The sequence below is a fragment of the Alligator mississippiensis genome, chromosome 5, assembly GCF_030867095.1.
Source record: "Alligator mississippiensis isolate rAllMis1 chromosome 5, rAllMis1, whole genome shotgun sequence".
NCBI lineage: Eukaryota > Metazoa > Chordata > Crocodylia > Alligatoridae > Alligator > Alligator mississippiensis.
In genome coordinates this window covers 125,009,121-125,036,669 of record NC_081828.1, presented here as the reverse complement: position 1 = coordinate 125,036,669, position 27,549 = coordinate 125,009,121, and the positions used below count along the sequence as shown (strand labels likewise).

Here is a 27,549-nt window from a genome sequence, read left to right as displayed (position 1 = left end):
TGTGAGCTCTAACTGGAGTCACTATTTTCACTCAACTCTAGAGCCCAGGGAGTGAGTACAAACACTGCTCATCCCATGTTTTCTCCTGCTGCTGAATTCAGCAGGGGAGGAAGCAGAAGGTGAAGAGCAGCAGTGACCTCAATATACCACTGCAGTACTCTAAAATACCACTGAAGTCTATGACATTAGAGGATCCTCAGTATCTCCTAAGGGGCCTTTGAAGAACTAGATAGAAGGGTAGTAGGATAATTCGATCCTACCTTTCTTAATGAATATATGCTATCATCAAAGATCAGATGTCCACTTGTTCAGTCACAGAATCCCTTTCTATTGCAGGAGAATAGAAGACGAATTTGTTTTTCCATTCTTGCAAGTAACAGAAACAATACAGGTTTTATGTTTTAGTGGTAGGTCTTAATCTTTTGGAAGAAAGGAATACACATCATAGCTTTTCCACCATTGAAACTCAGTTGATGGTGATGGTTCCTACAAACACTGCCTGCAGTCCATCAATATATGCCACCACATTTTGCCCTCAGTGACATTTTGAAATCTTCCTGACTTCATAGGAGTTGCAAGCTTTCTAAAGAAGAATGCAATGGAGATCATGAAGTTTAGCCATTTTGTCATAAGTTGAGGGCTTTTTAAGAGGGGGAAAAACACTCACTTTGTCAATTTCAGTGATTGTAAAATAGGAAAGCAACTATAAAAAGTAAGAATGTGGCATGTTAAAAAGTTAAAATGGAAAACATCATGACCTGTCTTGTGACTGATTAAAAGAGACCTCAGAAAGAACAACAGGTCTTCTATTTCCTATATCAGTATGAAAATAATGCAAATATTATGGCACTGTATAATACGTATTTGAATTGTACAGTGAGTCCGAGAGCTATTGGCAGTGTAATTTAAAAATACCACCTGAACAACTCAGTCTACACTGAACAGGCACCTAACTCCCTGTTCCCTGTCCCTGTGTATAAAGAATCTTGGATACATATGTTTGTTTCTCTAGAAAGTAACTCATTGTAAAGCATTTTTAATGTGTAATTAGCCTGGGAGACAAAATAGAGAGAGTGGCATTGTTGATCCAATTAGATAATAGGAGTACTTTGGTTCTCATTATTCTGATGAGAGGGCACACATTTATTACACTTTGAGTTTCTTGATGGTAAATGGTGCTAATGAGGCCTGATGGATTCTCTGCTCCTAACAAGCCTCTCAGCAGTGAGAGTGATTACAATGGAGATAGATTTGATGGGATGCGCTCGCTTTTGTAGTGTCTCAGCTGCTGACACTCTGCGACATAATCAGGTCACAGAGCCGGTCACAGCTATCAGCGAAAGCCATAGCTCTATCCCTCATTATTAAAGTGCATTATTCAGTTCTAGGCCTTCACAATACTGCCAAGGGCCTTTTTTTTCTGGTGAAGCATCAGTTCTCCAATACAAGGGTTAATACAATAAAATACTTCATCAGCTAAAGAACTAGTAAATTAAAGAAATGAAAATAAAGCACTCCTTTTCACATTTGTTAAGGGATCATAATTTAAAAAGCCACGGAATTTTTATCACCATGTACTGTATGGTACAATGTAATATGTCAAGTGTACTAAAAACAGACTTACAAAATAACATGTGACCCTTTTCTCAATTGACTTGAAGAATGCTAAAGGTATCCCCTTTCTAAAAGAAAGCTCTCTCAATCCTGGCCCTTTTTATCTGTATACATAGGTGTCATTATTTTCAGAATCCTTTGTAACTTTTGTTTTCCTTGGTGCATCAACACTTACCTTCCAACTGCATTTTCAAGTCTTCTTTCAGATGGCTATCTTGCCTCTCTAATTGTGGGATTCATTTAGGCATGTTTTTAGTACAAATACAGATAATATAAGCCACAATATTAAGAATGGTCTACCTCTGTAAGGCTAAATGCTGCCCTTTATATGAAGCATACAGAAAGTTGTGTTAAAATATAACAGTTGCAGAAAAATATATTAAAATATAACTGCCACACTGTCTTTCAATTCTGAGCTCTACATGCCTATAACTCTTAGGGCATGCCCCCCACAAGAAAGTTGTGCCAGATTGATTAACTGTGTAATGTTAAACCAAGCTAATTAAACTGATGCAAAAGGCTTTTTTCAATTTAAATTTCAATTGATTAGAAGCAGGCTTAAGCTAAACTGAACTAAGTCGATCTTAAATTGAACGGACTGTTTGGTGTTCAATTAAATCTGTTAAAAAAACCAGTTTAAGCTAAACTGATACCATTTTTTGTGCATGGACAAGAACCTAATGACTAATATGTATGCTTTCTTGGAAAACAGTACCCTGCTTCTTCATTTTGTTCATATTTGACAAACAGTGCAATCGATTTTATAGAACATAATATGACCAGCTAATGAGCAGGTATGCAAGAAGCAGAGGCACATACAGAGTTTTCAGTAGTCTTGGAGCACAGACAGAACTGACAATTTTTGCCCAATCTAGCCACAAAAAGCAGTTTATAACTGTGACCAAACACAAGTGCACAGCTGAAGACAGCTTCAAAAATGGCTGATTGGGTGAAAATCTGACCCCTCATTGCATGAGGTATCAAGTAAAGACATTTCAAAATGTAGCAGCTTCTGTAACTTGTGACTACAGAGCTCCCAGCCTGTCACTGTTTTCAGAATGGGAGGGGGGGAAAGGGAGCGGAGAGAGTTTAGTCTGAGTATTTTTCAGCTCAACCAGAGGGTCAGGAAGGTATATTGGAGCCCCCCGCCTCAGGCAGCAAAGAAGGCATATCCTGTGAAGATAGGTAAACGACATGCAGAATTGTCCCATTAGGTTTTCCTCCTCACAGCTATGCATCGAAGGGCTCTTTGTTTAATTACCTCCCTTGTGAATTTGTGTTAAAGAAATATTTATTTATTGGGTTGAATTTTGCTGAGTGTGTATAATTGATAGTAATATGTATCCTACCTCATTTTTGTCCCAATGGTCTCATGTTCCCAAGAGCAGATTCCTCGCCTCTTAAAGATGTCGCAAAATCAAGAGATGATATGAGAAGCTAGATCATAATTGCCACAAATAGAAGCTGCATAAGGTATTAATTGATAATGAATTTACATGAAACCCTTTCCATTTATTTATGATACCCAAAAGTTCAGAGAAAGTCAGAGAAATACTGGATTTCAAGTCAAATCAATAAATAAGCTTACAAAGGAAAGCAAAGTTCCATAAAAAGAAAGAACTCTGAAAATAATGAATGTTAATGTATCCCTTATTCAGAGATACCTCCAAAATGTCCTTTATTTTGTTTACAACAATTCTTACTTGTTCTACAAGGGCTGAACTTTTGAATTTATGATCTCTGGCCTGAGTCTTTCAGAAAGCTATTTTCATAAGTATCCAATACCCATTTTCAAATCTGAATTAGGAATCCGGCTATCTTTGGTTTTCAGTGAAAGTTACATATTTAAGTTACTTTGGAAAATTAATCTGAGGGTCTTGAGTCACATAGGCACTTTTGAAGATGTTATTCCTGATATAGGCTATAGTAGGAGATCTAAGAGACAAGGGCAAAGAAATATACCTGGCAGTGGTGGCAGAAGGTGGTATGTCTTGTGAAGGTCATTAGTTCCTTGAGCAGTTCATTCTACAGTCTTAGATTGGGTCCAAGGAAGTGTCCCATGCAGATAAGATTTACTCTTATTGTGGAGAATTCTACTATGGCAAAACAGCTCAATTGTAAGCCACAATTTTCAACCTGGAGGTTTCTGATTTCCTGAGCCAAGGCCAAAATAGCCAAATACCTTAAAGATAAACTAAGACCTTGAATTTGTTTTGCAATTTTTTGAGCGTTGTGAGCTCTGATGATTTTGCATAGCCACTCTTGCTGAGAAGATGTTCTGCAGCATTCTATTACACACCTTTCCTAAGTATTGTCATAACCAAAAGATTGGCAGTAATGCCTAGTTAGGCCCAGGGCCAAAACCATGAGGCCAGAACCAGGAGTCAGGACAGGGTTAAAGGCATGGAGCCAATAGCAGGACTGGGTCCAGATGCCAGAGACATAGCAACAGGCCAGAGTCAAGGAACCTGGAATCAAGGGGCACCTATACACATGCTGGATGTCTGCTCCAACGTGTGCTAATTGTGCAGGCCGGGAACGATCCGAGGCCCTTTTTTTGCACCGCGGGCTGTGGCCAGCAGCCCGGACACGCCGGGTCGGGGAAGGCAGGCAACGCGCTAGAATTAGGCACAGACGCTTAATGGTTGTTTAAGATTGTTTACTTACACCGAAGATGGTCGCAGTGTAGGCTGGAACGTTTCCAGGAATACTTCACTCAAATCCTAGTTTAAGGACTCTGAAAGAACTCTGATTCACTCACACGAAGTTTTCGAGGCTCCGTGGAACTTTGCGCGCAGGGAAGGGTACATCGAGGGATCGTTTGGCGACGGGGAGAAGAATCGATAGATGATCAGTCTATCGATCAGCTTAGCCGCAAGTCAAATCTCCTTAGAGGCACTTTGCAGCATGCTCAAAGTTCTCCGACTTGGGCAGAAACCACTCAAGCCTCTTATACGGCCAGCAAGCCAATCGCTAGCCGCCACGTAGGAATAATTTAGAACTGACCAATAGTGGGGCACGAATTTAAATACAAATGGCGGGAACTCCTTGCAACATGCATTTCTGTGCTGCAACGAAGAAATGCACCCTGCAAAGAAAGCTACAAACAGCGGGAAAATAATTCAGCAGTGCCGAAGCACACACAAAAAAAAAATCACACTCTTGGGTTGTGACACTAATTAGCATGCATCAGAGAAGACTTGAGTAATCTGTGTTCCAGCAGCCTCCACGTCACATATATTCAGCATCCCCATGCTTCAAAATGGCAGTGGGGGTAGAACAAGCTTTAGTTAAAGTGCCCCTGCCACCATTTTGAAGTGTGGGACGTTGAATACACTTGATGCTCCAAGAGCCACTCTAGTTAAAGCACCCCCACACACACCTTGGAGTATATGTATAGATGCCCAAAAGTCATAAATCACACCAGAGTCAGTAGCTGAGATGTCATATGAGAGTCATATTCAGGATCAAGCCAAATGTCTGAAGCTAAAAATGGATACAAGGAGCACAAAACAAGGAGCAGGGACCAGAGTCAAGACAGGGTGCTTGGATGAGAGCAGCCTATAAACTACCTGGACACTTGTATAGTTTTCAGGATTGTGTTTGGAGTGGGATTAGCTTCTTGCCAGCACAGAAGTCACTGTTTTGCTGCCAGAGGGATGACTTCTTCCCAGTTGGCTTCCTCACACATCACCAGGGTTCCTGGTTTTCCCTGATAAAAAAAAAAAAACCAACACAAATTCTCTGCTAAAAAAACCCAAATCTGTGATTAAAATTAAAGGCCCCCCACAGTCCCCCTGGCCCTGCTAGTGTCCTTCACTCCCCACCCACAGCCTTGCTGGTGCCCCTTGCCAACCACCCACAGCCCCTGCCCTCCTACACTGTGGCTGTGAACTTTTCAGAATTAACTCCTTTTTTGCTTGGGTTCAGCTTTAAGTAGTATTCTTCATCAGTGAGTTGATCCCACCCTGATCTATTTTGGTATGTTATGTTTGTTGGAGATGAAGGACAAGTAGAGTTGTGAATCATCTTCATACTACATGCCCTTGAGTCCATGTCATCTGACCAGATCACCTAACAGTAGCCTGTACATATTGAAAAGTATTGAAGAGACAACTGATTTATTCACTGGCTGTATCCCCCAGGAAGGCTGCATGACCTGTAAAAGTCCTAGGGAACAAGTTAGAAATATTAGTTATGAGTTATTAGTTTGCATCTGTGGCTATGTTTATATGGATGCTGAAATCACCAAGGCTGACATATCAGAGCTAGTTCATGACCATCCCCTATGTCTTCTTGACTACAAAATCCAACTACGTTAAGGAAAAAATCTTTCATCTCTGAATGCTCCTCATGTAAAAGGAGAATAAAATTGCAGAGACATTTGACTGAATCATACTGTGTAAAGCCGGGGGCACTAAGTTCTATTTGTGTAGCATAGCATTCATAATGGTAACCCAGCACCTTGAGAACCCAGTTCTGGACCCCATTGATTTCTGACTGGGCCACCAATACAATGATAATTCTCCAAAAGAAAGAGATTATGGGCTTTTGCCACAGAGCCAGGGAATGCCAAGAGTTGCATAGAAAATTCAAGCAGAAAAAAATTCTAGTCATCCCCATAGCTGAAAGGGCATGGAAGAGGGACATGTCATGTCCTTGACAGACTAACATAAATAGCTGTTGTTATCAACAGAGTTTTATGTGCATGTGTATGCAAATAAAACAGATATAAAAAAAATGAATTTTAAAATAACTTGGCTAATGTTTTCAAACATATGCAGGTTTTAAAGGGCTTTTTCATTTAAACTTGCTTTTATGCATGAATTAAGTAACTATTACCTCTAGGATAAGCATCTCTTACAAATGATGAATGAACTACTATCAGTAATGGCAAGGATCAGTCTTTTTGTTTAAACACAACAAAGAAATCTTTAAAGTAAAGAAAATAACAATATCCCTTAAGCTATTTCTTCTTTTTATCACGCGCTCCCCATCCTCTATTTTTCTATGCCTCATGATGAAGATTCAATGCAGAGTTTTGCTTACTCACTCCTCCTACCTAAGAAACAATTCACATATTCTTCCAGTTCACAACTGCTCAGGAGATAATTTAATTTCAAGATGCAGTGCACTGAATATCTAAATAAACATTCATTCTACTGTTTGATGCATCAAATTCTATGACATAGCCAAATTTCAAAATAAATTATTTGTTTTAGAGGTTGGATATGTCATATTAGCACCCAACCAGCAGATAAGAAAAGAGAAATAGATCAGAGAGTGATCGGGACATCAGGGAGACAGTTTAGAGAGAGATGAGAGGTACAGGTTATAATGTTTAAAAAAAAGCTAGCTAGCAGGAAAGAAATAGTATAAATAGGTCATTGCAACCCAAATGGAAAAAAAAAAGTTTAATTTTAAGTTGATCTGATTCTTACAGGATATATGTGCTAAGCAATGATATGACATGTTTGATAGGAAGGATAGAGAGGAAGACCCAAAGTGAAGAGAGAAGGGTGATACCAACTGCACATAATGTTTCAGTATGAGTCTTGATCAGGATGTAGCACCCATTTGGCCCACTGTGTCAGCACTGTCACACACATCCTATCAAATTAAATCTGTTCTTCATTTCCTTCTAAATTTCTCTTATTTGGTTCTTCTCTATAGTTTTAATACTTATATTATCTTTAACTTCATTTGATCTTTTCTGCCTGTTTTTTTAAGTTCCTTCTTTAAATGGTAGAGTAAAATGGTGAGCTAACTGAAATTTCATAAACTTCATAGACATTAGGACTGGAAGGGACCTCGGAAGATCATCGAGTCCAGCCCCTTGCCGGAGGGGCAGGAAGTCAGCTGGGGTCATAGGATCCCAGCAAGATAAGCATCCAAATTTATCTTGAAGGCGTTCAAAGTAGGTGCTTGAACCACCTCCCGTGGCAGGCCATTCCAGATCTTGGGGGCTCAGACAGTGAAGAAGTTCTTCCTTATGTCCAGCCTGAAACAGTCTTGCAGGAGTTTATAATTGTTCAATCTTGTCATCCCTTGGGGTGCTCTGGTGAACAATCGTTCCCCCAGACCCTGGTGAACACCCCGATAAACTTATAAGTGGCCATCAGATCGCCCCTAAGCCTGTGTTTTTCCAGACTAAAGAAATAATGATGAATGGATACCCAGCATCATGATAAAATATATTTCAGTGACAGCCTACTTCCAAAACATCCTGATATGTCCAAATCTCTTTTTCCTGCACCACTTCCCCTCTCTAGCATTCTCTTTCCCAAGCTTTAGCATCACACATGCATATATGCACACTTACATTGAACTCCCTATCCGGATTTCAGAAACTAAGATCATGGTACCATTCCACTGATCAGGACACAAAGGCAAATAAAGGACAAAACTGGGAGGAATTTTAAACAGCAGGCCACTACTTTACCTTAACAATTGTTGGGATGCTATACACCCATCCAGCTCACATGCCAAGCTTCTACCTGGGTACAATGCAGGCTCCCAGCTGATAACTAGCATCTCAGGGTAGACTATCATCAGGCTACAGAAGAACTCAGATAATTTATCAATCATCGCTACTTCCCCTCCATCAAAGAAGTTAAAGGGTGCCAAAGGGAACCTCAGCCTGTGAAGGTTTCAGACATCCCCTTTTCTTTACAAGCACATCAGCAAAAAATCCAGGATCTCATTTGCTTCTGGGAACTTTATTTACACCACATGCCAGCCACAAATTAAGCATTAAATGTTTCCTCATCATCCCTCAATATTAATGTCCAGTACTTGCTCTTTTTACCCTAACTGTGCCTCTGCAATCCTGCAGGGCAAGGCAAAAATATGCTGAAATGACATCAAGTAGACTAACTATAAATGGTGAATTATTTACAGGTTAAAAAAGCAGGTACATGTTTAAATAAAGATTTGATTGTTCCCAGGGATAGATCTAAATATTAATAAGTGGACATGTATGAGGATCTAGATGAAAAAGCTTGATGCATTATTTCTTTGCTGCTGGCAATCACCACATGGTTTGGTGCAATTGGTTTCTTCTACACAAGGGGACAAAAATTGCAATTCTTATCTGATCAAGAAAACCATGCTTTATCAGCTGAGCACTGAGAGGAAGATAGCAAAGGTTATGCTCACAGCATGACTCGCCCTGTACTTCTTTAGTCCCTAATTTTTTTTAAACACAAATTCTCAGCACCTTCCAAAACTTTGGCTGAGGCAGTCTTCAGTAGTTGGAAGTTGATCTTTTGGCAGATAAACATGGTAATCTACAGATTGTAGTTCTACATGCACCAATACTTGAGGTATTTATATTCTCAGGTGATTATTATTGTCATTTATGCTGGACTTAATGCACATGTAAAGCCAGATGTACTATATTTTTGGATAGTTTACCTAGCTGCTCAGCAGTGCATTTTCACACACGCATACATAGACACTCAAATATATTTTTCACTTTTGCATCTATCTATAAGGACATAGATACTTATATTTATGTGTGTGTGTATGGGTGTGGATCTAGATATATGTGTAAACAGATATATGTGTAGGGGACAGGTACTCATAAATAGACTGAAACAGATAGATCAAGCTATGAACAGAGATGTTAAAAACCTCAAACAAAAAAAAACATTTTGTGGACTTTCTTTCAAGGAAGGTGTTTAGCTAAATCTCTTGCCAAGTCAAATATGTTAAAATATATCCTACATGCACCTCCTCCCATACATGTACATCTCTTGCATCTGCACGCATATCTGCCCACAGTTTCTCATCTCCAGATGGAAGACAACAACAAACCAGTAGAACAATTTGTGTAGAGAGAAGAAATTTCTGCAATTTGCAATCACCAAGGCAAAATCCTCAGGGCAGGACACTATTCAGCACTGGTGAGACCACATCTGGAGAACTGTGTTGAGTTTTGGGCCCCCACTACAGAAAGGATGTGGACAAATTGGAGCAAGTCCAGTGGAGGACAACAAAAATGGTAAGGGGTCTGGGGCACATTACTTACGAGGAGAGGCTGAGGGAACTGGGTTTATTTAGTCTGGAGAAGAGAAGACTGAAAAGAGATTTAATGGCCACCTTCAGCTACCTGAAGGGTGGTTCCAAAGAGGATGGCACTAGATTGTTCTCAGTGGTGGCAGATGACAGAACAAGGAGCTATGATCTCAAGTTGCAGCGAGGGAAGTTTAGGTTAGATATTAGGAAAAACTCTCACGAGGAGGGCAGTAAAACACTGGAACAGGTTACCCAGAGACGATGTGGAATCTCCATCCTTGGAGTTTTTCAAAACAAGGCTAGACAAAGCTTTGGCTGAGATTATATAGTTGAGGATGGTCCTGCTTTGAGCAGGGTGTTGGACTAGATGACCTTCCGAGGTCCCTTTCAACCCTAATTTTCTATGATTCTGTGACTTATTTTTAAGGTTTCTTCTAGTGGATTTACACAGAGTAAGATACACAATGCCATTTATCAAAGTTACAATGATGAAGGCATCTTTGTCAAGTTTTGAAACTGTGTCATATAAAATCTAATGGTATAAAGCTGGAAATCTTCAGAATTTACAATTTTGAGCTAATTTCTGGGTCAAACTTTTACCAAAAAGCACAAAATTTTCAAGAAAATGTTAGCTTACTTAAACTGCTATGCCAGAAAGCTTACTAGCAGCAAAAATTACACTTTTGCTTATTTGAACTTTCTTATATACAGTAGTGAACAGCAGAAGTTGTACTTACTAGAAAAGTCTCTCAATCCTATAGTGTGTCCAATATTTTAAAAATAAAATCACATGAGTAAAAGTACTACAACAATAGCCTTTTTTCCTGAATACAGATAAAAATGTATATGTGAAGTATTACTGAGTCAAGTTCAAATTTTCAAAACCAAATCTATCAATGGAAAGTGTAGCTGGTAAATAGCATTTACTGAAGCAAGTTAAATCCACGGCTCCCTCCTGCCTTTTATTTCTCCTTAAAAATCACATGCAGTAAAAAAAAACAAACCAACAACAACAACAAAAGAGCAAGCATGAATGATGCATTCCTCATTCACTAAATCACTATGGTCTTTGGCAACAGCACAAATGTAAAAATGTTTAAATCGGCTTTATAGTACCCAACAAATGATGCAAAAGGAGCCCTCAAAGAACACACAGTGAGGGGAGATAAATGAGCATCATGTCAAGAAGGCAATTTCTCATCCAGTTGGTACAGAACATGAAAATTTGACTTCCAAGAGATGGTTAGGGATTCTTTCTAATAAATCTTCACTCTACAGTCTTTTCTAGTTTTTTCAAACTTAGTTTTTAAGAGCTGTTTAAAGTACTCCCTTCCCAGTGAAATGTGTCAAGATATTACCAGCCAAGTTGAAATTGTTTAACCACAGCATAACTGTATCCATGCTTTGGTATATACTAGATACAGAGGGTCAAACACATTTTTGTTTTCTGCTGAACTAAAGTAGCATCCTATAAGCCTTTTCTGAAATTTGGAAAAAGTCATTTGTTTTGTTTTAAAGATCACCTGCAAAAGGAAAAGAATTCTTGTGCTTCTTTCTTATGCATAGAAAAGATCTTAACTTTTAAGATACCTGTTTCTTAGAAGTTACAAATTTAGATCTAGAATACAGTTTTCCAAACCACCTCACTGACTTGGTAGCCTAAGTCTTTTTTAAATGACTTGGGCACTCAATACCCTAAAATCTGTTGGGCTCTTAGCGTGGTAAGTGCCAAAGTTATTTTCAATGTGCTTTTGGAAATGTGAGTGGTAGGTTCCTAAGTTGCTTATGGTGTGTAGGTTACCACACTTACAGTGCCTGAAATATAGTATAGAGATATCCCAGCTAGATATCAGATGCCATCTAGTTGTGGCAGCATGGAGCTCAGTGTGGCCTAATTTGCCTTATTTCTGTGACTGCATTATAGATATATGATAACTTATTTAAAAAATTGTATTATGGTTTCCTCTATTTTTTTCCTGGAAGACTGCATGGATGAGTGACTAAAAATTAGCGTCCCGAATAGTAGGAAAATGAAAGCTATGTTACCAATCTTAGTACTTCAAATTCTTTGGATTTAGTTTAGTTTTGTTAGCTCTTTGCTAAGCCAAACACCTAGGTCAGCCAGTGGACTGGACATTCTGGCTAAGTATGGATATTCAGAAAGCCAGAGGTAGAATCAATGAGAGTTGCATGGTTTTCTGTAAGCAGTGTAGTTTAGATCAGTAGTGAACAGAACACACATTTGTCCCTGCGGGGGGCAAGGTGCAAATCTTAGACCGGGTTCCACCATTTTTTAAACCAGCCTATGTGTGCCGAACTTCTGTTCTGTTACAGGTATAAACCACTTTTGTATGCCAAAGTTTTGTTCTGTTACAGGTATAGACCAGTTTCCGATTACTTATACCAGTAAAAGTGTAATATCTATATCTGGTCTCTATCTGCTTAAGATTCAACACCTCTGACCTTGCAATTAAGGGCTGAGAAAGCACTTCAACCCTGTTATGTGATCTTGGAAGAATTCAAGGTTTTATATTGCCAGTATTTCTCAGGTTGAACTTTGGAGCTTTCTTTATCAATTATAAAGAAACAAGGCAAATGCCCCTTTTTCTTTTATCCATCACTCTTTACATTCCTGGGCACATATATAATCTCTTAGTTTGTAAAAGACAAAAAAAAAAGAAATACCAATGTCTAATGATGCAGCCTAGTTTCACTGTGTTTCTAGCACAGCTCAAACCAACAAATACTAGAAATGTCACAAGGGACCCTAATTGCCTTAAATGCTTGTGCTAATAAATACACCAAGGAGGTTATGTTCAAACAAGCTTTGGATGTTTATCTCAACCAAACTTCCTAGCATACTTTTTACACTCAGGCACACAAGTATTACCAGCATTACCAAATGCTTTTATTCAATTTCTTTTCATTTATATCAGAAGGAGCAGTACCCACTATGAATTAGCAACACATTCTCTACTGCTAAGGAAATTCTAGTATATCCAATAGGATTCCACTTGTTTTATGACAGGGGAGATTTCAGATCTTTCTAGGTCTTAATCTAATTTTATTCAATATTACAGTATTAACATCCTGTAAAAAATAGAAACAAATCCCTAAAACAAATGATTTAGCTTTATGGTAAGACAGAAAGCTTAATCCAGTGCCTTTGAAAATCAATGGCAAACTTCATGTTGGCTTCACTGGACATTCAGTATTATGGTATCACTACAACAGTGGCTAAGGTTTTCTTAGGCAGGACCTAAGGGAGGCACCCAGCTTCCACTGACTGTCAAAAAAGTTGTGTGGCTGCTTACACTTTGTGCCTTTGAATATCTCCCTGTAATGTTCTCTACCTGGTGACTATATCCTGTCATTAATTAACTCCCTTAATAGGCTTTTTCTCCATCTCTAACTGTGATCCACTGAACTTGCCTACCACAACAATATAGTCTGTTCTTAAGCATTGGATATAGTCAAGATCATACTGCAGACACGGTTACAAAAGATAAGGAGTTGCAATAGTTTTGCTACCATACCTAACTCATGAGGCCCAGAACAGAATCTGAAACTTAAAAGAAAGGTATTGTAACTTTATATTTTGTCTGATGAACATCTGAAGAAAGGAAGGAAAGGAATGAAGAAAACCCATGTGATTTGAAAGGATGCACCTAGCTCTCTACCTGAATCTGTATTTTTTTTAAATGTCACAATGTTCATGAATAAGGGTGCAGATTATTCACCTGTGAAAGGGGGAGTGCATTTTTATAGGATAAACTCATCAGCATAATTCTAATGAGTTATGGTCTTTGTTGTGAGAAATGAGAAATCCTGTGGTCTCACCCTAAAGAACATTAAAACAGCATTACTAGCAGGAAATTGAAAAAGTAATATATGTTTGAATGAATATGACAACTTTTTCTGATAGAGCAGATAGATAAATGTAGCATACAAGTTTCAAAATACATTTAATTTTGCCACTACAATGGATATTCTCTTCATAAAATATATATGAATCAGCTTTGAATCATAAAACTTGACTGTGATAAACAAATGCATATTTGATAACTTTCTTCTTTCCCCCTGTTTTAGATATCTGTTTCTTTTCCAGGGTTCTTTGTTGTTTATATTTCTTTAAACTTTCCTTTCTGATAAGAGTATCTCATCTGGTAACTTTATGCAGGTTGAAGTTGAATGAACTTCACTTTTAATCTGAGAAATGGGTTTCAATTCAGGACTATCATAAATGCGCAATGATGCCTAACTGCCAGTAAATTCAATGGCAAGGTGCTTGGTCATTATCTTCTAAGATCACCTGATGTATGAGAAACAAGTAGAATTTAACTTTATATGAATAAGGAAAAGCAGACAGTATCCCAAATTCCTCATACATCAACTGAAGCTAAATCCTAAAATTTCAAACAAAAAGCTTATAAAAGTTCCAAGATGTCTAGGCATAAATGACTGCAATTTTATTTTCAAGGGGGAAAGCAGTGCTTTATTAGTTGAACAATGTTGGGACTGGTCAGTGTAATTATGGGATAGACGAATGAGATGGAAGGCCTACAGCTTGGTCACAGTATAGTGTAGTATATCAATCTAATTTATACTGTCTTTAAGCAGTCAGATTCAAGTCTTCACTCTCTGAAAACAGTGGGCCTCATTCTGAAAACGGCCTCTAATTTTGATGTCACTGCATTACACCTGAAAATAATTAATGGCACTTTCAGATCTCAGCCTTTAAACTTCCAGCAGTGTCATTCTCTGGTACATTCACTTAGTTGGATGTCTCAATCTTCGTAGAGATTAGGATGTCTCAGGAACTCAGCGCAAGGGATTTTTAAATATCAGGGCCAATATCCATCTGACTCAAACTTGTTTCCTTTTGTAAAAATAATGAAAAAGCATGTGCTAAAATTTTAGCTTTGAGATCATAAATAACTGAGAAAGGTATAATGTTATAATGTATTACATCTACATTGAAAATAATTGATTTATAAGGCTAAAGTACGTAAAACTGGAGCTCTTTCATTAAATAAAAAAGGTTAGCTCTGGCTGAGGAACAAATTGATGATACATTTTGACAGCCTTGATCTTAAAAGGTGAAAGGTTAACTCATCAGGCAAAATGGTCAAGCAGGGATCCTGCAGTAAAAGACGCAAATTAGCTCTACAGTTTAAATCCAAAATGCAAATGAAGGGCTAGGTCTAAACCCAAGCAAGGGACTGTGTTATTGCATTGTGCCTGGAGCAACCTAAAAGGGATATAGTGGTTCTGGGAGATTTGTTACTTCTGCTCCAAGGAGATGAGAGTACTATAACCAGTCTGTACCAAATGTATTTATGTTACACCCACCCTCAATGTAATTCCATTGAACTCAATTGATTTGCTCCTGATTTTTATCAGTAGAAGCCAAATCAGAAACAGGCCTTCTGATTTCATGGGCCTTATGGAGCCAAAAACAGCTGCGTGTCCCGTAAAACTGGTCATTGTATCAGTGAACTGATGAGTTTGTCATCTGCCTTGAGAGATGGAATTTCCCCGACTTGCTTGATGCTGTTGAGCAATATAATCATGGTCCTGCCAGTAAAACCCAATGGCTCTTGTAAACAATATTAGGATTATATCTCCTTAGCTTGCCTCTTATTGTTAACACCCGAGGTAGGACTTACAGCGTAACACAACAATTTTCTTCTTTTGAATTTTGAAAACAAAACAGTTGTGCGTGTCAGAGCCACATGTTTTGCATTCTACAAATTTACTAGTGAAGGAATAAAAAGAGGGCTTGTCCTGAAAGAAGCAATTATTAGAATTATTTAAAGATAAATTTTACTGATCTATTTTTTACTTTGTATTATAGTGACAATTATAGGGTTCTTTAAAAAAAAATCCAGTTCCTTCTTCAGAACTTATTGGTCTTGTTTCTGTGTCTTTAAGCGTGCAAAAAGCATCAAAGAGCTTTCATCTCTTAATGCATTTTACCATGCACTGGTTTTTGAACAGGCAGAAATATTGATGGTTTTCCAAGAGTTTTTAATACATGCTGCTATATCTTAGGGATGAGCAGACCGCATGACTTGTGTAGTCAGAAATCAACTCTTCACCACAACTGAAATGGTCTTTACCTGAATTGTGTTGTCATCATTTGCACTTGACTTATCTTCCTGCCCTATAATTCATCCACACTCACACACACAAAAAGTAGATACTCCCCACTTTTGAGCCACTTTGCAGCAGATGCTCTAGTGAGGTCTGATATTACTGGGACTTTGTGACTTTTCCAACATATTCTACAAAATATGCATTAGTACAGTGTACAAGTATACAGGCACATGGAGTGCCTTTTCAGATGCATTCACTTGCTTTTGGCTTGCTTGTTTTCACTTAAATCCAGATTCTGTCACTTTTGCTCTTGCTGACTAGCATTTCACTCTGTTGATTTCAGTGGGATTACTCAAGCCAATCTATTACACAACAAAAGGGAAACAAGAAGAATTGGGCTCTCATTTGCAAATTTTTAATTTTTCAGTTAAATATGTGTAGTCCCCCAGTCACTAGTACCACAGACTCTGCCATCCCTACACTAAGTATCTTACTGGGCAAGAAGCCTCATTACTTGCTTGGTATCATTTGCACCAGAAGGTGCTACACAACAGGAGTAAGACTGACTTGGAACTAAGCAGGTGTAATTAATAATGTTCAGTTATGCATCTATTACTTAGTGCATTAAGGGATATATAAAAATGCTACAGAAGTTCCACCTTAAAAAGATAATAGATGGGCTGCAATTGTGATGTCACCTGAACTTATTCGTTTCATTGGTAATTTACAACTTACATATAACAAGATCATGGAACCTGGAAGGGGAGCCAAAGGAACTTCTTGTTGGTATAAATGTTCTGAAATAGTTCCCTTGGAGAATAGTTTTAATAATAATACACTACCATTATGTTCCTACCCACCAGGTAGGAGTCTCCTGTATCAGGAACATCTGTTGTCAGTACTGCTCCCATAACAACACTATAGATCATATTTCAAATGTATAAAAATATATAATATATAATTATTATATCATTTTTTGATTCAGACCAGTGGTGTTTTACATGTAATGAACATGAAATAGCATCTTTTCTGCTCTCACTTTAAGACTCCACAACCCAAATCCTTTTTACAAAATTTGCAGTGGTTAATATAACATACTAAACAGAGGCCCCTGGTTGCTCTCTGTCACAAAATATGCTTCCAGCCTGGTTTGCTGCACTATGAAGTTTGTTAGCAAATGAGTAAAGATTATTGGGGTTACCGTACCACCTCAGAACTCAAAGCATAGGCAATGACCCTATGGTACGAGACACTGTACAAGCATGGACAAAGGGGCCCGTGCCCCAAAGAACTTACCTAAATCTAAGTATAAGGCAACAGGCAATGCCTGGATACAGACAACAGGGATTATAATGAACAGTTGTGAACTTCCTTTGTGACCACTCCACACAGTAGAATAAGAGGATGCAAGGTGGCACCATCCTTCCTGCCCTGACCAGCTCCATTCTGGGTCACAGCATAGAATGGAGAAGAATTCTTGGTGGAGTTGCAACTCCTCCGAAGTGGGCAGGTGGGCAGGCAGGGCTGGCGCATTGGCAGTGTCTCTGTTCCTGTAGGTTCACAGGCCTGCAGAGTTGAGCCAACATGGAGGGAGCAGAATCTGCTGTTGGTATAGAGATAAGCCTGTTTAAACTGATACTAAAATAATTAAAGGAAAAATTCTCTATACCAGTCTATGCCAGGAATGGATTAGTTGCAGCACTTCAACAAGGTGGAAACCAGAGAGAAAACTGTCTTAGAATCCCAGGTCCCTGCACAGCTATACAGCACCCCTCCCTCAGGAGAGATGGGAATTTAAAATTGAGCAGCCAGTAATTCCAGAATTTTTATTTAGCCTGTTAGGATATGAGCAAAGTCTTCTCTTCCCATCTACCTGTCAACTCATGTGCACTGAATTAATGATGCATTTGATGACATGAGATAGAAGATACTTTAGCCATTGCACTTTCAGTGTGCAAGGCATATACTGTTGCTATTAAAAGTCAAGAAAGAACTAGCTGAGGGGAGTCTCAATGAGATAGTCACCTTGTATATATAAATGCTTTACACTTGCGTAATATTGTAGCGGGCTGCCTGGCACTGCCAGGCTCAAATCAGTCCTTCAATTAACTCCCTAAATCTGGTTCTGGCCATAGGCTGTCTCTGGGCTCCCCAACACACGTGATAATGCCCTGGGTTCTTCTGCACATCAGAGCTCTGTAGAAAATATATACAATCCAATACAAGCTTCAACCCCTGGGTTAATCTGCACCACAGAGCACATCAGAAAATATGAACAGTCCACAGTGAACACCCACAAGCAGGGGTTAGTTCTCACCCTGTGCTCTCCCTTTCTTGGAAAGACCTGCCTCTCCACCCTAATTCCTTCTCCAGATCCTTTCTCTTGCTTCCTCTTCCTATCCCTTCTTATTTCTGGGTCAGCCAGTCAACTTTCCATCATTTATTGATTGACTGAGCCAGCTGTGGCCCTTTAAATGGGCGGCCTGTTACCAGCTGGCTAATTTATCTGGGCTGCAAGCCTGCAGCCTGTTACAAATACCTTTCAATGAAGCCTCTCAAAGAACTTCATAAGAGTTACTTAAGTCTCACACCCCTTCTGTCAAGTAGGCAAATATTATTATCACTTATTTACAAGTAGGCAGTTAAAGGCACAGAGGTTGAAAGATTTCCCTGTGGCTAAACAGAAAATACGCGGCAGACCACAGTATAGACCCCAAGCACTAGGTATTAAATGGGATTGATCCAAGGATTTACTGATAGGCCACAGATTCCTTCAACTTGAATTGATTGGTTCATCTCTGACCCAGGTTTTCTGTGCTGAATATTATTGTCATCCACAGGTTGGTAGTGTTCTTGGCCCAGTTCCTAGCAGGTATGTTCCCACAAAGAAAATGCTTTTTGGGCATGTCTCATGTGCAGTTAATGCAATGCAATGACCCATGATGCATACTGTTTATTGCTCCTGGGTGCTGTGTTTACACATGCACCCAGGACTGCAGCACATTGAGCTGGGATGGAGCAGCCCGAGCTGGCAAAGAGTCCTGGGGGTCAGCCTGCCAGCCTGGAGCTGCTCTGTCACTGCTGAACATGCTGTGGAGGGGCTGGCTGGAGCATGAGGGTGCTTCAGTGCAGGGTAGGGTGGCCATTCATCTAGTTTTATAGAAGACAGCCTGGTTTTCTGCTAATCTGTCCTCTGTCCTATTGATAGGAAACCAGACGCCTTTATGTCCTCTGTTTTCCTCTGCAGACTTCCACCAGTCTGACATAAAGGTGTCCAGTTTATATCAATAAGACAAAGGACAGAGTAGCAGAAAACTGAGCTGTCCTCTAAAATAAAGTGGATGAATGGCTACCCTAGTGCAGGGCTAGCCAGCAGACACCCCCCCACACTGAAGTACCTTCGTGCCCCAGCCAGCCCTGTCAACATCTACATGTGCATTGCTGCACACTAAACAACTCCACAACAGGATAGTACTTGTATTTACAAGTACTAACCTACGGTGGAGTTAATTAGTTTACTGCAGCCTAATAGGGCCATACATATAGATGCGGATACTTTATTGCGGAGCTAATTAGGCAGCTCTGCGGTAAAGGTCTCATGTAGACATGCCCTCTGAGTACTAATTGGCACCCTCATTGGCAGTCTTAGTAGAGAGGTCAAAACTAATACATATCTGGATACCCTCAGACCCTGAAGGTGAGGTGGGGGGAGGCATTTTTTTCTATAATCAGTCTTATGATACTTCTCCAAAGCATTAAATTTATCAATAAAGGAAAAGAAATGAAATATACTAAACATGAACATGCCTTTGCTCCAGCTTCAACAAGTATTCACAGACCAGTTAAACTGTTGGTAGAGAAACTTCTGCAAGAATAGTATCAAAAGCCAAGGCAGTGACACCCCTGACCCACATGCTGAGCTAAGGCAATGCCAAAACAAACCCTTAATCTCCTTCAACCCCCTTAAGGCCCACTGAAAATAATGTGACAAGCTGGAGGAAGCAACCAGAGACAACAAAAAATAAGCAGCCTCAAAAATGTCCCCACCCCACACACAAGGAGACCAATAACTAAAAAAGTGTCATTAAAAAGGTAAGGTCACAGAAAGCACCAAATCCAAACAGAAAGCACCAAAACCAAACAGAAAGCACCAAAACAAGTCAGGAACAGTGGGCTGCCTGTTGAAAACAGTCTGTTCATCTCATCTAAGTAAACATCTCCCTACTGGATCTTATGTAAAAATTGCAGGTATCAAGAACAAACTACTAACCAGAGGCATAATAGGGCAGCTCTGCGCCCTGGGCTTTTTTTACCCCCCACCAGAATTTCACTGCCTCCCCAGACTCGCCCCAAGTCCCCCAGTTATGCAACTGCCACTAGCCATTCCCTTCCTCTTCAGTCCAACCTCCAGGGTTTGCCCCTTAGTTTTGTTCTATAATATGATCTGTTTGCTAGCATTTATATGTCATCAAGTTCAAGGAGTTTTAGGGGTTCCAAGGTTCCCACAATAGTAGTAGTAAATATTCATGATATGGTTGCAGTAACGTAACTAGGGGTGAGCGAGCAGGGCAACAGCCTCAGACACCAATTTAAAGGGAGCATCAGAATCACAGCCCACCAGGGAAACTATGCCACGGTAGGAGCAACAGCCCCATTGCTGTAGCAGCAGGAGCAAGAAGCAGAGCAGGTAGACCACACCATGGCAGCAGGGGACTTTGAGCCCCAAAAGACTGACTCTTTCCCTACTTCTCCCTGCTCTGGCATGTGTCCCCCCTATGTCACTCCCATCCATCCCTCTGGTTTTCCAGCAGAGTTTTGCCCAAGGCACAAACCTTGCTGGCTACAAATCTGTATAGTTGTATCCAAAAGCCCTAGTCAGGGTTGAATTCCATTACACTGGGTACTGTAAGCCCTAACCTTTAAGGCCTTAAAATTACAATGTATTATTAACAAAGCCATGCTAAGTCTTTGTCGTGTTTTTCCTTTGAGAATATAGGGTTAACTTTCTTCACCATAGTTATATCAAGCTCATTGGTGTTGACTACTTAAATTCCAGTATAGAGATCCCTTGGCTCTTAGATGCTTGAAAATGTTTGCGATTTTTCAGGAAGCTAACTTTCGTATGCACCTGTGAAAATGCTGGTCTCAGTGAAAAGGATGTACTCAGCTGAATAATGTCAGAGAGAGAAAGTCAGGCCTGTGGTAAGATTCTTTTTGACCAGTTCAAAACCTAATAATCAAAGCAGGTTAAATGAGCTGAATATAATGTTACTGAGAACATGTTAACAGAAAGCCTACTGAACTTCTGATTTTTAGTTTGTTATTATTTCTTTAGATTTTTGCAGTGTTATTAGAGATGTCTTATGAGAAAATGAGAAGAGACCTTTTTCTGACTACAGACATGTCCCTTTTAATAAAGCATAACTATATCTGCTTGAGAAAAATGTCAACATATAATTCCTGCAGCAGTGAAAAATGAAATCCTGTATAGTGTAGTATAATAGCACAAACATTACTTTCTAAAAAAACATTACTGCAAAAGTAGTAAGGTGGAATGTCAAACTCAATGTTCCATTATGGTACTTACAATAAGATATATGAACAATACTTAACCTTGAAAATCACAATTCATTACATGAAATGGCAACCCAGAGATGCAGTTACAGAAATTCCTTGCTCTAGTTTCATTATTTGATGCCGTTCTCTGGAAGAGCATTTTGTTGAGCCCTGTTTTCAAGTCCTTATCGGTAAATATAATGTCAGGTGCTACAGAAAATTCAAACCTTTTGCATATGCTATTGTTAGATTTGATCAGGCTGCCATACCTTCTATACCCTGTCTCTTCATGTTTAAGGAAATCTAGGTTAGTGTAACCTACATATTGAGGAGCTAGAAGTAGAATACATTGAAGTAGCACTCATCAACTTGAACTTCTCTCATACCCTCCCACTCATCCATATACAGGCTCCATATTAACATTGGTAGAATATATGTAACTATGACTTTTCGGAATCTGACTGAGTCTAAAAGTCCTGTGCAAAGTTGGCATCATGCTCTTACTTCCTCATTTTCTTCTTGGAAATAAAGTTGTAGGGCATTGTCTATCTAAGAAAAAACTATTGATGTGAGCAGCTTCTCATGGCAATGCTGTAGTGCACTATACTCAAAATAAATAGTGGGCCATATATCATACAAGAGGCAATGTTTTTGTACTTGTTTTGTTTTGCTTTTTTGTGATATTTTTTATTGAACTAACTCTATAGTTGAGAGAGTAATTTGACAAGCTTTCAAACACACACTGCCCCAACTCAGACCTCAGATTTGCTCTACAGTTTCCTTTTGTACTTTTGTTTCACTTTTGCCTTACAGATTATGAGGCCTAATTCAAACTCACAGATTTCAAATACAGAATCAAACAGACACAGACCTGCTGACTAATGAGAGGTGCTATAACTCCCTCACTCTTACATCGGTATCCTAAAAATCATTGTGGGTACTTCTACATGTGCATATTTACTGCACAGTAATTTCGGTTACTGCTCAGTAACCAAAAATTACTGCACAGTAAGGGCACACATCTGTATGTACACACCCTTGCTGCACAGTAAATATGGCAACTTAAGCTGATTTGGCCATAAGTTTGATACCTGCATCATGCAGGTATCAAATTAATGCCCGATTAGTTACTGCTCAATAATGCACATGTAAACACCCTACAGCACAGTAACACTGTGTGTGTGTGTGTGTGTGTGTGTGTGTGTGTGTGTGTGTGTGTGGACTGACTTGGGACTAACTTTAGTTTCAAGTCAGTCCACACACAGCATTACTGCACTTTAACAGCTGCACATGTAGACACTAGCCTAAAAACCGCTTACAGCACAGTAACTTACTGCGCAGTAAATGCACGTGTAGACATGCCCTGTGGGAACAAATGTTCAGTAACTTACAATGCCTGGTACATTCCACTTTTCATTTTACTGGTTCTTTTCTTAATAGCTTACTGATATGCCACTCAGGATAAGCTATCACTTTAGCTTGTATAATAGGATGCTCATGACCCTCTGACTTCACTTATTGTCTGGATTTCCATTTACAAGCCAAGGAGCTCTAAGAAAGAAAATGCATTAGATAATACTTTAATCTCCAATCCATTGTAAATTAAAGGAAGTTTAAAAACCTTCCAGTGGCTCATAGAAGAAATCACTGCTGCAGAGCTTACCGCTTCAAGGAGCACATGGTTGTTGTTACCAACACAGTACATTGCCAAAACATATTATAGGCACAGAACTGTTTAAAAATTAGTAAGGGAGTTACCATATATTTTCACATACAACATGCACCTTTTTTCCAAGGGAAAAAAAAACTACTGGAAATTTTAGTGTATGTTATATGCAAGAAATATGGTAAGAGCAGTTTCTGCTGCTTACCAGGCAAAAACAAAAGGAGAGTCTGCACATGATCTACAGGGATCAAAACAATGAGCAGGTTCATCTCCCTAGATGCTGCTACTTATTTACTTGCTACTACATAACTACGTAACAAGTTAACGAGCATGGATTAACACCTACAAAACCACAGACTAAGGAGAGGAAATAATCAATACAGACAATCAACTGCCCCAAGACAGAGACAGTCAGTTGCACAAGCACCCATGTCATGAGTTTTGTCTACCAGCAGCTAGGGGTGCAGGGCCCCAGAACCCCCCTGCACCTATCTCCTTGACAGCTGGCAGGCTTTGTGGCCTGAGCAGGGGCCACCACCCCTATAGCTTTCATCCCGCTGCACCTTAACACACACAGGGTCATCTATGTCACAAGTTTTGCCTGTCAGCAGCTTGAGGTGCAGTTCCCCCCAAGCCCCTGCACCTATCTTCTTGAAACTTGGCAGGCTTTGTAGCCGCAGCAGGGGCACCACCCCTGCAGTTTTGACCCCACTGTGACTTAACACATACATGTGGCATGAGTTTTGCTTTCAAGAATTTGGTGTGCAGTGTCCCCCAAACCCTTGCACCTAGCTTCTTGAAGCTTGTCAGGCTTTGTTGTCTCACCAGGGTCTGCCATCCCCGCAAGTTTCATCCAAATCAGACAAAAAACAAAGTTATAGATATTTCATTGATTCCCCATTATACCCTATGGCTGGATCTCCAAAGTGGCTCTGAAGTGGTTTGGAAGCTCTGAACCCCTTCGGAAAGCCTAACAAAACCAGCACTTTGATTCGGACATGCTGCTTCAGATGCTGAAGCGTCCAAAGCTTCTCTGGATCCGAAGCACAGTCCAAAGCCTCACACAGCCCTTCTATAAGCATATCACTGCTGATGGGTCAACTTGCTATACCTGGGGCAGGTGCTCTCAGAGATGACAATCATCTCCAGCAAATGAGAGTAGAATTTAATGTCCAGGAACAAGGACATTTTGACTGCTGTTGTTCACTTCTAGCCCCTCTAGTCAATTAACTTAGTTGTTTGAACCTTGAGCATGATGGAAATCAGGAAAAAAATTCACTATCCAACTCTACCTTGTGACCTCTAGCAAGAGTAGGGGATATCAAGTGTAAAAATAAAGGTTTGTATGTTTATTACCAGTAATAAAGCTACTGTTTTTTTTTCAATAGTGCTGAAGTACCTTTCTCTCATTAATTTGAGGCCTTCCTGCCACCAACATAGGAATTTTCATTATTTTCATATATAGCTTGTTCAGCCTTTAGCTTGTTAATTGTTTTTATGTGCATGCTTTGTTTTGGCTCGTTTTGATTTGGAACAGCTTTTCTATTGTTTAAAAGATCAAAATAGATAATTAGGTTCCATCTTTTAAAATACTATGCAACAAGAATAAAGCTAGGGAGAAGTGCTTTTGGGCCATGTTACTGAAAAAATCTCAGCTTTTCCCTTTAATACTTCACAGTGCATTTTCAAAAGGAACAGCAGCATTCACTTTGTGTCAGTCTTTGGTTCACATCAGAAACAGTCCAATGAAGCCACAGTCTTTGCCTTTTCTCAGCTGCTTCTGAGCAGAGACAGAAGCAGAAGTTAAACCATTCATTTGCCCATAATTTGCCACCTACCTTTGGCTGTTCTGGGAAAACAGCCAAACAATGCTGCATGCCTGTTTCTGACTAATGCTTGGTGGGGAGGAATGAAAAACCACACATGACACATTTTTGAACGTGACAATAACTTTAAACATTTCCAATCCCTATAAATGTAGCAGCAGTGATAAGAAAAGTGTGATTGGTGGGAAATAAGCAACTATGTACATTGAAACAAAAAAAATGCACACAACTGCAGAACAATAAACATGCACAATTTAGACTTGCATGGATTGAAGTAACTTCTCCTTAGCTTCTTCCCTTTGTAGAGATAAAAAAAACCCAACATTCAGCATCAGGTTGTTAATGGCAAAAGAATTGCAGTCATATATATTAGGGGTGGCCAACCTGCCCCATGGGTGCCACAGGTGTCATGGGCAGCTTCTGTGTGGCACGTGGAAGATCAAGGAGGGGACAAGCAGAGCAGTGGCAGGTAGGGCAGGAAGCAGAAAGCACAGCAGCAAAAAAAGCAGGGAGCACAGGGAAAGAAGCAGAAAATGGAGCAGTAGACCAGACAGGAAACATAAGGTTGGGAACAGAAAGCAGAGCAGGAGGTTGGTCAAAGAAGGGGATCGAAGTGACACTCAGGGAGGGTACAGGGCTAATTTGTGGTACACCTGCAAAAAGGTTGGCCCCCACAATGGCTTAAAGCTGTTAAAGATAGAACAGTCTTAGCTATTCTGGAGTGGAGATATCAAACATACAGCACACTGGTCAGATCCAGCCCATGAAGCCACTCTTCTCCAGCCTGCCAGACTAGCAGCACTGCTGGCAGAAGTGGCCTGCTGCAGAATTGTGATCAGCAGTAGGAGGGTGAGCAAGGGCTGACACAGCCCTGCTGTCTCCCTCTGGCTGCTTTGTCAGTCGCCACCACCACAGCCCTAGATGCTAGCCCTCACTAAGTGCCCTGTGTTGGAGCCAGAGCTGGAGCCACCATTGTGGCAGGGGGCATGCAGTGACTGAAGCTCTGGTTCTGGCATAGGACATGCAGCACCGGAGCCCTGGCTCTGGCCTGGGGCACATGGCGGGGACTGAAACAGCTTGTCACATACTCCAGTCAAAAACCAAAGCTGCCACCCCCACATGCTCTGATCCAAAGCTGGAGCTGCTACTGGCACCAGTGTGGCTGCTTGTATTTGCCCTGGTTTGGATCTGGCCCATGAGGAGTCCCACAGTCCAGGTCCAGCCCAAGCACAAGGTGAGTTTGATACCCCTGTTCTGGAAGATGGAGCATGGGTTTGGGAGTCAGGAAAATTTTCAGGTCTCTCCTATTGTTTTATCTGAGATCTCCACTATTGCTTCATAGTTAGTACGCAGGCAAGTCTTTGTATTCCCATCTGAAAATAGGGATAATAATGCCCTCTCATATTGTGATGGAGATAGATTCATTAATGTCTGTGCTACTGCCACATCGCTAATGGGTAAAGCTGTCCCTACTGGATACTTATCTGTCGCTCATGTTTGCATCCTGTGTACGGAACCCATTTGATTTCAGGCTTCCCCTTTGGTTTCAGTAGGCTCCAAAGCTGTTTCTTTCTTTGACCACTGTAGCACATCTCCTGTCCATAGACTCTGGTGTTCCTTAAAGTAAATGAGACTTCATGACCCAGTGTTATAACACCCTGGGGAGGATGTTATTCCCTTACAACAGCCCAGTTGCTTAAGCACACTTTCCCAGATCTCCAATTTTCTGGGCACTCTAGCTTACCATTTTCCTCTTCAGGAACATGAGATAGCAGAAGCATATAGCAGGTGGGTTTTGCAAAGGACTCTAATGCAGCTACTTTAGGTTGCACAAGACAAAACAATAAAATACCTATACATCAACCAGTCTTGATTTCTTCAATCTTAAGCATTCTTTGCGGTTCAATCAGTTCCTTTTCCCTTCTGCCTATGGCTTCTTCTTAAAACAGAATCTTCTATCATCGTTAGCTGGATTTCTGCTTCTGGTCTGTTCTTATCTCCCAAAATGGCTATTGAAAGAACCATGTATCCAGGTTATAGCCATATTGGTCTAGAGGAAAAGGGAATCAGAACTCGTGATACAGGTGATATATTTTATTAGACCAACTAGATTTTTGTAAAAAAAGTCTTTAATTGCAAGCTTTCAGGCACAAGCACCCTTCTTCAGGCATAGGAGAAAAGATTGTAAAAGTTCTCTTATGTAGAAATGAAAGCTCATATTTCATAGGAGAGTTGAAGGTGTGGTAAAATACCCTGTTTGACACAGTTCATTTTATGCAGATTCAACTCAGAGAAAAGTTGGAATAGCCTGCTTACCAAAGTTGTTTGGTGGTAAGCAGGATGTAGTCATATTTCCTTCTGGTTATGGCGTTTCATATTCCACAGTGGAGTAAAAAGATGTAATGCTTTTCTGGGCAGACATTGAGAGAGCCAATCATTTACAACCTCCTTTGTCACATGACCTCTTGATCAGCTTCATCAAATGATCAAAGTCCCCTACTCGGTGATCTGTTGCTACATGGCAAACAAGTCCTTCGGGGAACTGACAGCTCTTTGGTTCAAGGGTTGTTCCGTCTCAATAAAGAAGCATCAAATTCAGCACCTCTGCAATTTCAGCCTATGTAACTACACCATATTTTAGTCCACCATGAGCATAAACAGATACTAGAACAGGTAAATAAGCTGCACAGTGAAAAGGGAGTTTCCAAACAAGGCAGATATGTATACCAGGAGTTTAAGACCTCAAACATAAGCTGTACAGCTGTATAG

General features: G+C 40.0%; 1 protein-coding gene across 2 annotated transcripts in view; it reads left to right on the top strand.

Annotated features, from left to right (window-relative positions):
* The window catches only part of POU6F2 (POU class 6 homeobox 2), a 348,304-nt gene that overhangs the window by 287,629 nt on the left and 33,126 nt on the right, over positions 1 to 27,549 (top strand). The gene's annotated exons all lie outside the window — the stretch shown is intronic.